The 16,128-nt window shown below is 41.5% G+C and overlaps 1 long non-coding RNA gene across 1 annotated transcript; it reads right to left on the bottom strand.

Annotated features, from left to right (window-relative positions):
* Positions 1-597: 597 nt before the first annotated feature.
* Positions 598-10,232, bottom strand: LOC127488285 (uncharacterized). Its single transcript, XR_011378130.1, has 3 exons — positions 9,806-10,232; positions 5,630-7,131; positions 598-1,328 (listed from the first exon to the last, which is right to left on the bottom strand). It is a non-coding gene; the product is annotated as an uncharacterized lncRNA (long non-coding RNA).
* Between the last annotated feature and the right edge of the window lie 5,896 nt (positions 10,233-16,128).

Raw genomic sequence — 16,128 nt, 5'->3', positions numbered from 1 at the left:
CAGTTGCTCCTCTTCCAGTCCAGCTCTCTGCTGTGGCCCAGAAAGACAGTGGAGGATGGCCCAAGTGCTTGGGCTCTGAACCTGCATGGGAGACCAGGAGGAAGCACCTGGCTCCTGGCTTCGGATCGCTGCAGTGCGCTGGCCGTAGCATCCATTTGGGGGGGTGAACCAATGGAAGGAAGACCTTTCTATCTGTCTCTCTCTCTCTCACTGTCTATAACTCTCTCTGTCTAACTCTGTCTGGCAAAAAAAATAATAATAAAATAAAAATAAAAATAAATAAATAAAATAATGTCTTTCCAACATTTACATTAATATTTCTTTCTCCATGAAAGATTTTCCTACAGAGAAGCAACATGAAAGACTTGATTTTTCTCTTCTATATCATGGAGTTGCTAAGGAAATAATTCCCTCATTAACCATTGGAGTGATCAAAGTGAATTTACGTGAGTGGTGAACACAGGAGATAGAGCTGAGTGAAGGCAGAAGTTCACAGTGCAGTGGGGAGACAGACACCCCTGCAGTGAGCTCAATCAGTACTAGAGGTACTGGGAGAGGTTGAGCAGCATTGAGTGAGAGATAAATGAGAGGGTTGGGTAGAAGAGCAAGAGCGAGTTATTTATTTGTGGTCACCATTTTACACTTAAAAAATTTTCTGGGATACATTGGAATATTTGGATAAATTATTTTTTTCTCTTTCAATATTTTGTTTATATTTTCAGTTTCCATTCAATGATAATCAATTACATAAAAAGCTGAGTTACTATGAATCAAAGCACAGTTACAAAACACATATATAATCCAAAATAGAAGAACAGTATTTGGATATAAAGCAAAGTCACGTTCATTCACAGACACAGTGGACTCAGATCTGGTCAACCTGGTTGCTCATAGGAAGGTTTATAAAGATGGTCAAATGTGACTGTGGAGAAAAAGATTTCTGCCAAAGCAAAGACATTTTCTTCCTAGTACACAGCGTGTGGCTGCAGGGACTAAGTATAGCTTATGGTCCACTAACAAGAAGAGCACTGAGCCTTGTGGGAATGTTGGCTTCCCAAAGACATGCAGCAGCTTCCCTAGACTTGTTTATCTAATATGTCTTGATAAACATGTTCCAGAGAAACCTTGGAGTTAGATGAGCACATGCATGAGATGTACAATATACTGTTGTAATCATTATCAAGAAACAATAAAGAAAACACACCGGGTTAGTCTGGCAGCACTTTGCAGAGGAACAGTTTCCATGTCCTGTCTCTCCTGTCTCTCCTTTCGCTTGCACACTCATCTCTTCAAGATCCTGGTGAGTCATAAGATGGGGAATTCCATACCTGGTGTAATGGAAACATAAAGTTGGGCTGCTTTATCTCCTTTAGAAAGAGGGACACTTTTATTTTTTTTATTTCACAGGTAGAGTTATAGACAGAGAGAGAGAGAGAAAGGTCTTCCTTCCATTGGTTCACTCCCCAGATGGCCGCTATGGCTGGTGCTGCACTGATCCATAGCCAAGAGCCAGGTGCTTCCTCTTGGTCTCCCATGTGGGTGCAGGGGCCCAAGCACTTGGGCCATCCTCCACTGCCTTCCCTGGCCACAGCAGAGAGCTGTACTGGAAGAGGAGCAACTGGGACTAGCTCCTGGTGCTCATATTGGATGCCACTGCTGCAGGCAGAGGATTAGCCAAGTGAGCCATGGTGCTGGCCCGAAGAGGGACCCTCTTTACCAAAAAGTAATTGGATGCTTGCTGTAAAAAATTAATAGTTGCTATCCTTGGAACCCTGATGAAGGCACTTTAAAAATAACTGATTGTTGGGTCAGCACTGTGGTCTAATGGGTAAAAGCCACCACCTGCAGTGCTAGCATCTTGTATGGGCACTGGTTGAAGTCCTGGTTGCTCCACTTCTGATCCAGCTCTCTGCTATGGCCTGCTATGGCAGTAAAAAGATGACCCAAGTCCTTGGGCCCTTGCACCCATGTGGGAGACAAGGAAGAAGTTCCTAGCTCCTGGCTTGAGATTGGTACAGCACTGGCCATTGCAGCCATTTGAGGAGTCAACCAGTGGATGGAAGACCTTTTTCTCTTTCTCACCTCTCCGCTCTCTGTGTAACTCTAACTTTGAAATAAATAAATATATCTAAAAAAAAGTAACTGATTGAGAGAAAGTTGGTCAAAAATAACATCAGGAGCCTTGAGCTCCTATTCTGTTTTTGCACGTGTGATATCTCTGCTGGGATGCCATTAGTAAGGTTACAATTCCCTTGGCCACTGTCCCCGGCCAGGAAGGTTGGTCAATGGGCTTGTCCCCACTGCCTCACAGAGACCTCTGCACTCTCAGCACCTGCTGTTGTGGTGGTGATATCTGAGTCCCCTTCAGGTGTGTCATCGGTACTAGGTATGCTTCTGCAAGCCAAGGAGCAAGGGGAATCACCAGTGTTAACTGTTTGTCCTGTAGCTTGACCTGAAAATGCAGCTCCCTGTCATGAACATCTTCTTTATAATGTTTACAGAGGGTTGAAAAAGGGCTTAATGGAGTACAAGATACAGAGTTCTTGTAAGTGGGCATACCAGAGGGAATTGGAGAAGGATGTGAGATGGTGCCATGGAACTGGAAAACTTTAACTAAAATCTTGGTTACTCCAGCCCAGTACACTGTTTGGGCTCAGGAATAGAGACTGGGCCTCTGTACAAGCCATAGATTAACTAAATAACAATGTCCCTACCAATTTTGAACAGTTGCTAAGAGAGGGAGTGTATTTGGATCTTGGTCGACAAGTTGCTTATCCTTTGATGAAGGCTTATGTAAAAATTTCCAACATTAATTAAAAGTATGGAAAAAGATTCTTGATGTTAAAGACCTGTCCACTTCCTTTTCTTTAGTCCATCAGGGGCTGACTGAGGGCTATATGTCCTTTGTGGATAGGCTAGAAAAAGCTATTGGACATCAGGTAGATAATCAGGAATTGGCAAAATATTACTACAACAACTGGCTTATGAAAAGGCAAATCAGGATTAAAAAATGTTTTAAAAGCTGTTGTCTCCAAAACCTGAAACTACGATGGCAGAAATGAATAAATTTCTTCAAACAGTACAGACTGAGCTTTACAAAACTAATTTACTGGCTGCTGCCCTTAAATATCCTGATAACATAAAATACTTTAGCTGTGGGAAGCAAGGTCATTTTATTATTTCTTTTTCTTTCACTTTTTTAAAAAGATTTATTTATTTACTTGAAAGGCAGAGTTACAGATAGGCAGTGGAAGAGAGAGAGGGGGAGAGGGCTTCCATTGGCTGGTTCACTCCCTAGATGGCTGCAATGGCTGCAGCTGTGCTGATCCAAATCCAGGAGCCAGGAGCTTTTTCTGAGTCTCCCAAGTGGGTGCAGGGACCCAAGGACTTGGGCCATCCTCTACTGCTTTCCCAGGCCATAGCAGAGTGCTGGATTGGAAGTTGGGCAGCTGACACTTGAACCAGCACCTTTATGGGATGCTGGCATTCCAGGCAGCAGCTTTAACTGTTATGCTACAGCATCAGCCCCATCAAAGTCATTGTAAAAGAAACTTTCTGTCATTGCTAAAATCAGTTACTCAACCTTCAAAAAAGTGTCCAGGGTCTGGACCTGTGGCATACAAATCAGCTCTCTACTATGGCCTGCTATGGCAGTAAGAAGATGGCCCAAGTCCTTGGGCCCCTGCACCTGTGTGGGAGACCCAGAAGAAGCTCCTGGATCCTGGCTTCAGATTGGTACAGCGCTGGCCATTGCAGCCATTTGAGGAGTCAACCAGTGGATGGAAGAACTCTTTCTCTCTCATCTCTCCTCTCTCTGTGTAACTCTGACTTTCAAATAAATAAATACATAAATAAATCTTTAAAAAAGTGTCCAAAACCCAAAAAGCATATCACTGTACTAATCAGAGCTGCTCTGTTCTCTCAGTTTAAACTGAACAATGGTTCTGCTGAGGAACTAATATAATAATAATAAGGAAAGGGAGGGGATATCCAGCTTTGCATTCTTTGAATATATACAGGGTAGGGTGAGTGCACTGGTTTGAATTGATGCAGGGACTAACGTGATTCAATAGGTTAAGCTGCTCTTCTGACATTGGCATCTCATACTGGAGTGCAGCTTTGAGTCCTGTCAACTCCTCTTCCATTCTAGATTTTTGCTAGTCTGTGGAAAAAGCAGTGGATAATGGCCCAACCATTTCTGTCAACCATACGGAAGACCTGGATGAAGCTCCTGGCTCCTGTCTTTCATCTAATTCAGTCCTGATGTGGTGGGCATTGTGTAGTAAGCCAACAGATGAGTGATTTCTGCTGCTTGTCTTTCTCAGTCTCTCTGATTCCCAAATCAAAACTAAATTAAAAATGAAGGAGTGGTCATTTGACATAGTGGTGTGACCACTGCTTGGGATGCCTGCATCCCATGTCAGAGAGCCTGGGAAAAGTCCCAGCTCTGCTTCTGATTCCAGCTTCATGTTGGTGTGCATTCTGAGAGACGGTGATGAGGGTTAAAGGAGTTGAGTCCGTGCCACCCTTGTAGAGACCCGGATTGTGTTTCAGGTTGCTGGCTTGGGCTTGGTCCTGCCCCAGCTGTGGCATAAAGTTGGGGAGTGAACCAACAGATTTGAGACATATCCACATATTTTCTTTTCAGTACAAAAATAAAATAATTATTTCTAAAGATCAAGAGAGTTCTCAAAATCTTTAAAATAAAAAGATCAAGCTGTTTCAAAACTATCACAAATGTATTCAGAACAGGAAACACATTGTGAATATTATTGTATTATTTCTGCAGTCTCCATACAGGCATGTAGATGCTTAGAGGGGGTCCAGTTTTATAACTTTGGCCTAATGGGAATTGGGTAAGGTTTAGCCTTTATAGTATTTGATGCTGTCCCTGTTTTACTAACATGATGTGGATACTGTCATCTTACAATTTGGTCATTTTAAGAGTAGTTAATTTTGAAATTATTTCAAACTTACAGAAATACCATGAGTGAGTCCCATTCATTGAGAATGGCCAGTTAGTAAACTTTTAGCACTTTTGCCCCTGACCCAAGATGTTTCTGCTAACTATAGGGTGGTCCCCTGATAAATAGCATATGAACCCCAATTTAAGAAACCAACATTAATCCAACACAACCCAATCCACAGAACTATCACATCTTTTTCCAACCGTGTTAAAATATCATTTCTCCCACTGTGATTCAATGTTATTTTTCTGGAATTCTAATATAAAATCCTAATATGAAAACTCTTAATAGATATCAAGAGCAGAGATGATCCAAGCTGGGACCCTCCAGTGTTCCTTTCTGAGAAAATGTGGGCCCTGTATTCTCTTCAGAAGCACCATGGTTCGATGCTGGGCTCTGCTCAGTCTCCCATCTGTGCTATGATGGATGCTATCAACTTGGTACTTAGTGAATTTCTGCCAGATTGATTCACATGCAACCTTTTAAGGATTTATTTATCCATTTTGAATGCAGAATTACAATGAGTGATCTATATCTATATTTATATCTATATCTATGTGTATGTCTACATCTATATCTTTTAAAAGGATTTATTTATTTATTTGAGAGAAAGAGAGGCAGTGAGAGAGAGAGACAGGTCTCCCATCTACTGGTTAACTCACCAATTGGCTGCAACAGCCAGAGCTGCATCAATCCAAAGCCAGGAGCCAAGAGCTTCTTCTGGGTCTCCCATGCAGGTGCAGAGGTCCAAGCACTTGGGCCATCTTCTACTGCTTTCCCAGGCCATAGCAAAAAGCTGGATCTCTCTCTCTCTCTCTCTCTCTGTCTCTGCTGGTTCATTTCCAGAGTTGCAATGTTAAGTTCTTTGTCAAGCTGAAGCTAGGATGAATGACTATTTCCCAGTCTTCCACATGGGTGGCAGGGCCCAAGGACTTGGGCCATGTTCTGAAGCCTTCCCAGGTGCATTCACATTGTGCTTGATCAAAAGCAGGGAAGCTGGAACTTGAGGCAGCACCACAGCACTCTGATGTGGAATGCTGGTGTGGCAGGCAGTGGCAAACCTTGCTTCACCACCGCATTCATATATGCTGTGCTATATACACATTTTTATTCCTTTTTGGAATGTGTGGATTTTATTAAAAATTATTCCAATATTATGCCAGTATCCTACTTCCTATCAAATTTTCATCCACTACCTTTAATAGTATTTTTAATCATCAATACTATATGAAATGCTGGTGTTTTAATTCCCAATATTGTTTCTCCATTTATACTTTGATCTAGCATCAAAGCTAAGGGCTCACTCTTCTGTCCTAGTTAGTGTGTCATTATGTACTATATCATTATGAGTTCATAGATTCTTATCTTGTTAAAGGCATTATAGTCTGAAATTATGTGTTCTGTTGCTCAAGTTATTCCAGATCCTAGAGGAATCTTCTTCAACACACCAAATTAGGGCCCCAATATCTACAGTTGGTGTAAATACCATCCTAGGAGAAAAGATTCACTAATTCTTATCTCCCTTCCCTGAATTACATTTCCCTTAAAGGTGCCATTTCTTTCATCAAGTCTTGTTACTATTAATGAAGATTTACCATCCAGCAGTACTCTTCTATGTTTTCTCTGGAGATGTTCTTAAGTACTAAGGCCATTTTACAAACCAAAATCTCATCAAGTCACACTCCTCTTTCAACTGTGTGGATGGTTTCCCATGACCTTTGAACAGGGACCATAGGACTTACTATGGTCTTCAGAAAGACAATGCTATGTATGGGTTGTACCCTGTCAGGTCTTGTCTACCAGCTGTCTGCTCGCTATTCTCTTCTTACATGCTAGGACTTGGAAGGCTCTCAGTTGTATCACAGACTTTACAAATTTCCTCTCAACCCATCAAAATTACTAGAAGTTCCAAATGTGAGGATAAACTCTGTTTTTAATAAAAAAAAATTATTGTTTTATTTGAGAGGTACAGTTACAGACAAAGGGAGAGACAGAGAAAAATCTTCTATCCACTGGTTTACTTCTCAGTAGACACAACAGACTGAGTTGGGTTGATCTGAAGCAGGGGCCAGAAGCCTGGAGCTTCACTCTTCTCTCCCACATGGGTGCAGGATCCCAAGCATTTGGGCCATCTTCTACTGCTTTTCCAGGCCAAATCAGAGAGCTGGATTGGAAGAAGAACAGCTGGAACTCAAACTGGCACCACAGGCAGAGGCTTAGCCCACTACACCACAGTGCTGGACCCTAAGTTCTTTTAAAATAAGATTTACAGTATTTGTTTGAAAGGCAGAGATACAGAGAGAGAAGGCTGCAGTGGAGATAGAGATCTTCTTCTGCTGGTTCATTCCCCAAAAAAGATGCAGTAACAGGGAGATGGATCATAATGGAGCAGCTGGGACTCAAACCAGTGCTCACATGAGATGCTGGCATTACAGGTAGTAGCTCCATGTGTCAGCTACTTCATTTCTTCTTTCCAAGGAGTTCTCATCTCTAAGTGATTCAGAAAGATGTACCAAAGGACCTTTGAGGTGGTTATGATAAATTATCTCTTTTAACTTTTAAATTCCACAGAACACACAGTATAACTAAATTATTTACCAACACAACCTCATTCCTTGATACTTGCCTAACTCGGATGAGATATGTAATGAATGCTAATCTCTGGGTAAAAAGTGATGATCATGTCCATAAAGAAGATTGCAGTATAGCTCAGCTGAACAAAGGATAACATGATACTGTGAGTTAGTCAATAGCAACACAAAAATATGGTGATTATTTAAAATGCATATTAAAATAATTTCATCATGATAGCCGCCATTTTGGACTATACCTTCAGCACTCTAAGTTTCTACAGCACAAGCAGCAGTGTGGGCAATGAAAGATTCTTGCTGGGAGAGATAAGAGGAATCTTTTAGCATCACTGATTCACACATTAGCAAGACAGATTTTCTGCAAATAATTGAAATCCATAATCAGCAGCTTTGTTCAAAATTTCATTTTCTGTAACTGTGAAAGTGAAATTAAGGGACGAAATTTGGGACAGAATTCTTAAAGATTCATGAAGAAGGCTATTGAGTGGTGCATAACTTGGCAAACCCACAGCAGCAGGTTTTATATAAGAAACAGATCACCAATAAACAGCTCACTCACACTATCAGAGTGCCCAATTTTGTCTTCTATCTCTTTAACCTCATCTCCATTATCAGCGATTTTATTCATGTTTTAGAATTTAGTTCAAATTGAAGGTATAACAGAGGATATCACTACTCCTAATCTAAGTAATACCAGTGAGCAAAAATACAGTGTCTTCAATGGCAAACATCCAACTTTCAGTATTATGCCAAACTTACTAAAGAACATGAAACTGGGATTTTTACAATGATGGAATAATAAAAATCATTAGGGCAATTTATCAGGTTTATAATGCACATCAAGTGAAAGTGCTGGCAGTGTGTGCAAATGTAGAGCACAGTGTGTAAATTATTGAGTATTGTCAGGCAGAAGTGAGAAAATTAATCATGCTGGGTAAAAATATATGGGAACAAGAATTCAGCAGGCAATGTTAAGCAGAGAAGCACCACATGGAAGCATGGAATCATTGTTTAATCAATGGATGCACTATTCTGGGTTCACAGCTGGGAGGTAGAAAAACACTTGGAGATGCAGAGGTCCCTGATCCTCTTCATGGTGATTTTTACCCAACCCAACCAAGACAGTATTCTTAGTCATTCTCACATGGAAGCAAGTGTCTTTATGCCTTTATCTCAGCTGTGGGCTCTTTCAGTTATGCTTCCTCCAGTGCTGGACTTAAGTATCCTGCAAGTGGAGCAGACTTTCTTCCCCAAAAGAGCAGCTGGAGACACCAGTGGGGAATCGTGTCAATGATTGTGAAAATGTAATTGACCCTACAGAGCCCTCTAGTGGTGAATAGTCACATTCAAATGATTCATGACCCATTATTATAGCCCAATGAAGACCGCAGTAACACTCAGACCTCCCAGAGTTAATTAAACCAAAGATGCTCTCCAGTTAGCACACCTTCTCTCACTTGTTATTGAGAGAGGTGCTTGAGGACTTAATCTAGGAGAGCTTCCTTGTCAGATGCTTTGACCCCCAAGAGGAGAGTTCTTGCACAGAGTAATCATAAGCCTCTCTCCCTGGTCCATGTCCTTGGATGCAATGTGCAAGCTTCATGACACAGAAAAATAAGAAAGGAAGAAAGAAAGAAGAAAAGAAAGGAAGGAAGGAAGGAAGGAAGGAAGGAAGGAAGGAAGGAAGGAAGGAAGGAAGGAGAAAAGGAAGGAAGAAAGGAAGGAAGGAAAGAAGGAAGGAAGGAAGGAAGGAAAAAAGGAAAGAAAAGAAAATAGCATTGTGGTGCAACTCATGGGTTTACCAAAATTTAGATAAAGTGGGGGCTGGTGCTGTGCCATAATCATTAAGCCTCTGCCTGTGGCACTGGTATCCCATACAGGTGCTGGTTCATGTCTTGGCTGCTCCACTTCCAATCCAGCTCTGTGCTAATGACCTGGGAAAGCAGTAGAAGACAGTGCAAGTGCTTGGACCCCTGTACCCATGTGGGAAGAAGCTCATGGCTCCTGGCTTTGAGTTGGTCCAGCTCTGGCCATTGTGTCCATTTGGGGAGTGAATTAGCAAATTGAAGACCTCTCTCTTGGTCTTTCCCCTTGTCTATCTATGACTGCTTGTCAAATAAAGAAGTAAATATTTTTAAAAATTAGACAAAGTAACATTTATCTGTGTAATTTCTGTTCTATAAGTAAATCAGAAATTAGAGACTAAGCATAATTGGTTTTCAAATTTCCTATAAATCAAAAATTTACCTCTTGCAGTATCATGCAGAACTTTCTATGATGAGCCAAATTCACTGTTGCCAGAAAAAAATTTGTAATTTTTAGGAAGGCTGATTAGAAAAAATCAAATATGCCTTCTCCTAGCCACATGACTTTGTGAGATTAAGAGAGTGATTTGGCCAGCGCCGTGGCTCAATAGGCTAATCCTCCATCTGCGGCGCTGGCACACCAGGTTGTAGTCCTGGATGGAGCACTGGATTCTGTCCCGGTTGCGGGTGCAGTGGCCACTGGGGGTTGAACCAATGGAAAAGGAAGACCTTTCTCTCTCTGTCTCTCACTGTCCACTGTGCCTGTAGAAAAAAAAAAAGAGAGAGTGCTTTGTTTCAACTTTTTCCTATTGATAAATACTGTCACTTGAAATTTTTTCTTTAAAACTAAAGACTAATTACCAGTAATCAATCATCCAAATAAGTACATGATAATATACATTAATTATTTTTTATTCAGCACATCATAGTGACAAATGTAGTGTAGTAGCAATTTATAGTCTGTTCTGGACTCTATTAAAGTATTTATTTATGAGAGAGAGAGAGATCTTCCACCTGCTCCCCAAATGACTACCATTGCTGGGACTGGGCCAGGCAAAAACCAGGAGCATGGAACTCCAACGGTTCTTCCATATAGGTGGGAAGTGCCGAAGTATTTCAGCAATGTTCTGCTGCTTTCCTACACACATTAGTAGTGAAGTGGATCAGAACTGGGGCTGGAACCTGAGTTCATCTGGGATGCCAGCATTGTGAGCAGCTGCTTAATCTGCACCAAATGCTGGCCCCTGTTCTTGATTCTTAAAGGAAGGACACAGTAATGTCTAGCTGAAGAGAGATATGTACCAGACTTGAGTTTTGCTATGGACAGATGACAGACACTGTAGATTTAGCTGAGTTTATGCCCAAGGGGTAGGACTCATTTAAGTTTCTTTGTTTAAAGATATGTTTTATTTACCTGAAAGACAGAGTTACAGAGAGAGCCAGAGCCAGAGCCAGAGCCAGAGCAAGAGAGAGAAAGAAAGAGAGAAGATGTCTTCCATTCCACTGGTTCTCTCCCCAGTGACTGCAATGGCCAGAGCTGAACTGATCCAAGCCAAGAGCCAGGAGCTTCTTCCAGGTGTCCCATGTAGGTTAGGGGCCCAAGGACCTGGGTCATCTTCCACTGCTTTCCCAGGCCATAGCAGAGAGCTGGATCAGAAGAGGAGCAGGCAAGACTTGAACTGGTGCCCATAAAGGATGCTGGTGCTGCAGGCTAGGGCTTTAACCCACTGCACCATAGCACTGCCCCCATTTGGGTCTTCTAACAAATCCTGGTGTTAGCTTGACTTGTAAATAGAGACAATTAATAAATTGCACAATAATCTTGGTAAATAACAGAGATATCTTTTGTTTATTTAGAAGGAGACTTTTAAAAGTAATTTTATAAAGCATATAAGGAGGGGCTAGCATTTAAGCCACCCCCCATTTGTGAGAATGAAATCCTATATGGGTGCCAGTTCAAGTTCTGGCTGCTACACTTCTGCTACAGCTCCTTGATGATGGCCTGAGGAAACATCAGAGAATTGGCCAAGTGCTTGGGCTCCTTCATCCATGTGGCAGGCCTGGCAGAAGTTCCTGGCTTTGACCTAACCCAACCCCTGTCTTTGTAGCCATTTGGGGAATGAACCAGATGATGGAAGATCTGTCTTTCTCTCTTCTCTGTAACTTTGACTTTCAAATAAACAAATAAGTCTTTTATAAAAAGAATATAAATGAAAATAAACTCTTTAGAAATAGGTGATTTTAGGAGCTCATCAATGTGGCTGAGGAGGTTATGTCCTATCTGCAAGGCTGGCATCTCATATGGGTACCTGTTCAGGTCCTGATGCTCCACTTCCTATCCAGCTCCCAGCCAATGGCCTGGGAAAGCAGCTGAAATGACCCACATGATTGGGCTCTGCCATCCACATGGAAGGCCAGGATGAAGCTTCTTTCTCCTGGCTTTGGTTTTACCCAGCTCTGGCCATTGCAGCCATCTGGGGAGTGAAGCAGCAGATGGAAAGTCTGACTCTGTTTCTCCATCCTTACAAATCTGCCTTTCAAATGAGTGCAATATATCTTTAAAAAGAGAAAAATAGTTGATTTTATCCAATGTTAAAATGAATTATTTAATGTTTCTTCAAAGGTCCTTTATTCTTCTGTATTGTAGGAAATAGCTGAAAATATTTAAACCCATTTTGATAGAGATTTTTAAAATTTATTTGAAAGAATTATAGAGATAGCTATAGAGATAGAGATATAGAGAAATATAGAGAAAGGGAGGGAGAGAGAGATAGAGAGAGAAAGAGAGAGATGTTCGTTCCATTTGTTGGTTCACATCCCAAATGAACACAATGGCCAGGGCTGGGCTGATCCAAATCCAGAAGCCAGGAGTTCCTTCTGGGCTGCCCACATAGGTGCAGGACCCCAAATACTTGGACCATCTGGGACTTGAACTGGTGGCCATATGGGATGCCAGCACCATAGTCGCTGGCTTTACCCACTATTTTCACAGTGTTGGGCCTCAATTTTATTTTAAAAATAATTTAAAAAAAAAGTTGCATATTTTACTTACAATCAAATAGATTAAAACTAGGTACATTTGCTTTGGGAATCTCTAACATTTTCAATCATTATACCAATTTAAAAGTCTTAGTACATCAGCTTGAACAGATACGGAGGTCCAGATTGGGTAGATTTTTCTCTTCTGTGGAATTTACATACATTCTATAATCCTAATGATTTTTAGTTCTTTAACAATGCTTTATATAAAAGCAATCAAAATTTCATGGTTATAAAATTGAATGATAATGTGTATTGTCCATGAACCTTTTGAAATACCTTCTTATAAAATACAGGGGCTGGCACTGTGGCATAGCGAGTAAAGCCACTGCCTGCAGTGCCAGCACCCCATATGGGCACTGGTTTGAGACTCAGCTGCTCCACTTCTGATCCAGTTCTCTGCTATGGCCTGGGAAAGCAGTAGAAGATGGCCCAGGTCCTTGGGCCCCTGTACCCATGGGGAAACCCAGAGGAAATTCCTGGCTCCTGGCTTCAGATCAGCTCAGCTCTGGCCATTGCAGACATTTGAGGAGTGAAGTAGCAAATGGAAGACCTCTTTCTCTCTCTGCCTCTCCTTCTCTCTCTGTGTAACTCTTTCAAATTAAATCTTGAAAGGGACAAAGGAAGGAAGGAAGGAAGGAAGGAAGGAAGGAAGGAAGGAAGGAAGGAAGGAAACAGAAAAATCTGAAATGAATGAATGGAAGGGAGGGAGGGAGGGAGGGAGGAAGGGAGGAAGACAGAAAAAGAAAGAAAGAAAACAGAAGGGGTAACAAGAACCTGAAATGACTGAGGCTTATGTCCTTGTTCCATCAGTCCCAACTCTGAGTATAGATAAGGACATGGGGTGCCAGTTTCTTTCTGGCTAATTCTTGCTGATACGAACCATTGACATGGAGTGAGTATCTGTACTCTGGAGTGGATTGATTGAATAGCAGTCTTGGGTTTTTCCTGCATAATTGCTGGGGATTTAGTAGTTATATGCTCCTGTAAAGACTTTTGAAATATGTTAATTATACATGGTAATAATGGAAGCATTATGACTATGAGGATAAAAGGAGAAATTAGAAACATTGCCCATGGTGGGAAAGATGGCCAAAATGAGGAGAACAAAGAGGGATATAGGAGAGCAAAAGAGTCCTGCCAGTTAATGTGAAGACAGATGTACGCCTGAGTGCTCCTCTTTTGTTTAGTGTGTATGTGCAGTCAAGGAGCTGTGGGATAGTCTGGCCTGCTTCTAGTCCTGGGGACCCTCATTACCTACCTGGCCTGGGAGGAGAGCTGGTCTGAAGAGATTAGTTTGTTTTTTTTTTTTTTTGACAGGCAGAGTGGACAGTGAGAGAGAGACAGAGAGAAATGTCTTCCTTTGCTGTTGGTTCACTCTCCAATGGCTGCCGCAGCCAGCGTGCTGTGGCCAGCGCACCACGCTGATCCAAAGCCAGGAGCCAGGTGCTTCTCCTGGTCTCCCATGGGGTGCAGGGCCCAAGCACTTGGGCCATCCTCCACTGCACCCCCTGGCCACAGCAGAGAGCTGGCCTGGAAGAGGGGCAACTGGGACAGAATCCGGCACCCCGACCGGGACTAGGACCTGGTGTGCCGGCGCCACAAGGCTGAGGATTAGCCTATTGAGCCAAGGCGCCGGCTATATTAGTTTTAATAGGTGACATCTCTGAAAGAAATTTAGAGCTCTGCCTGCAATGTTACTGATCCTAGGTCATCCCTTCAACCATGCTGGTTACTTTGGAAGTTGGGAACAGTGAAGGGCTTTTTCAGTTTAGGGAGGGCCAACAGGGTCTGCAGCTCTGACCCAGGTAGGAGTCCTTCAACCTCCAGGGCAGTTCCATTTCCAGTAGTGTCACTCTTGGTAGAGTTGTCAGACCCCTTCAGGAGCCATCTTCTAGCATGACTGCTGCTTGCCGAATGCCCAGATTGCTCATATTGCCAATCAGTGCCATTTGAAGTAGACTGGCTTTGTTGGTCTCCTTGGTGGAAGATTCCTATGAAAGGCAGCCATTAATTGGCCTGCCATCTATCCTTACATTGCTCCTGTACATTGGCTGCCTAAATAACTCCTCTTCCTCCTAATCTCTGTTAAAGTGGACTGCAGAGGCAGCCTTTGGGAAGGTCAGCCAAGGGGGTGCTCAATCCCATCCCTAATCCTTGGTGGCCAGAGCTACAAATCTGTAGTCACAGGCATGTTATCACAGTGTTTTTCAGGGCTGGTACTGTGGCACAGCAGGTTAAAGCCCCAGCATGCAGTGCTGGCTCACCATATGGATGCCAGTTCAAGTCCCAGATGCTTCACTTTTGATCCAGCTCCCTGCTAATGCACCTGGGAAAACAGCAGAGGATGGCACAATTCCTTGGGCCCCTGAATTCATGCGGGAGAACTAGGAAGAAGCTCCTGGCTCCTGGCTTTGGAATAGTTTTGCTCATGTGGCCATTTGCAGAGTGAACCAGCAGATGGGAGACTTCTCTCTCTTTGTAATTCTTTCAGATAAATAAAATAAAAATAAACCTTTAGAATAAATAAAAATAAAAAAACGAAAGATAAGATTATGACCATAAGGAAAGGTATGTCCCTCTAGGTAAGATCAAACATTAAGACCATCTTATCTAAATTGTCATGCATTTTGAAGTAATTATTAAGACCCTCTCTCCCTTAGTTTGGTTTGAAAAGGAAGGTTTCAAATGTTTACTGTACAAAGTCTTTCAGATCCTTGAAGAGGACACATTTTAAACATAGAGCCAACAATGTTTCAATTTCCATGAGCAGTAAATCTGATTTTTAGTACAAAAGGTGAATGATGAAAGACTTTAAATAGGTAAAATTGTAAATGGTTAAGTTTATAAATTCATTAAATAAAAAGAAGAGGTGATTGCCTACTCCAGACAGTATTTTCAAAAGCATCTGCAAGATTTTATAAAACATTTATGTCTTTTAGGCCTCTAGGACCTTTTCATTAAGATAACCATTAAGACTGATAGCAACACAAGATGATAGCACTTTTGTAGCATTTGGACATTTGTATTGATAGCATTTTACATCATCATAACATTTAGTACCATTTCACATCTTGACCTTTAATATACTTTTAATATAACCTTTAATATAACCCAATTAGCCTAATTAGTTGATATCTCTACAAGATGAAAGAAATATCCTTTGACATTTCCAGGGGCCCAACTGGAAATATCAAAGTCCAAAGAATTTGGAACTTTATTTTTTGAATGCCTGCAAAGATGCCAAGAAGGCTTAAAATGTCTGGTAGAAATAGGATCCCTTAACATCTTAATGTAATATAGGCCAGACTTGATCATTGTTCAAAAGTGACCCCTCAAATGCTTTAAAATGAGCATATAATCAAACCACAACTCTTATTAATAAAGACTCAAGTGTTTTTAAACAATTGATCTCTTTGGTCTTTCTCTAAAATGGAAAAGTAAAACCTAAAATGAGTTAGCACACAGAATCATCTCATAATTTGAAGCAATTTTAACAGAGAAATAGAGAAGAAAAGAGAGCTTACTGGAGTTGGTAGAAAACTGACAGAGTCACCAATTAAACAAAAAACTATTAAAAGGAGATGCTTTTAATCTATTTCAGAATTAGCAATTAAGACTATCACCAAATAGTTCTGCTGATTTCCTTGAGTTACATTTTGAATTGATCCTTTAAAAATCTCCAAATTAAGAGATTTTCTAAATAAAAGGATATAGCAAATTTCA

Source organism: Oryctolagus cuniculus, chromosome 8 (assembly GCF_964237555.1).
Source record: "Oryctolagus cuniculus chromosome 8, mOryCun1.1, whole genome shotgun sequence".
NCBI lineage: Eukaryota > Metazoa > Chordata > Mammalia > Lagomorpha > Leporidae > Oryctolagus > Oryctolagus cuniculus.
Note: the sequence above shows the minus strand (reverse complement) of the source record. Positions and strands in the feature narration are given on the sequence as shown.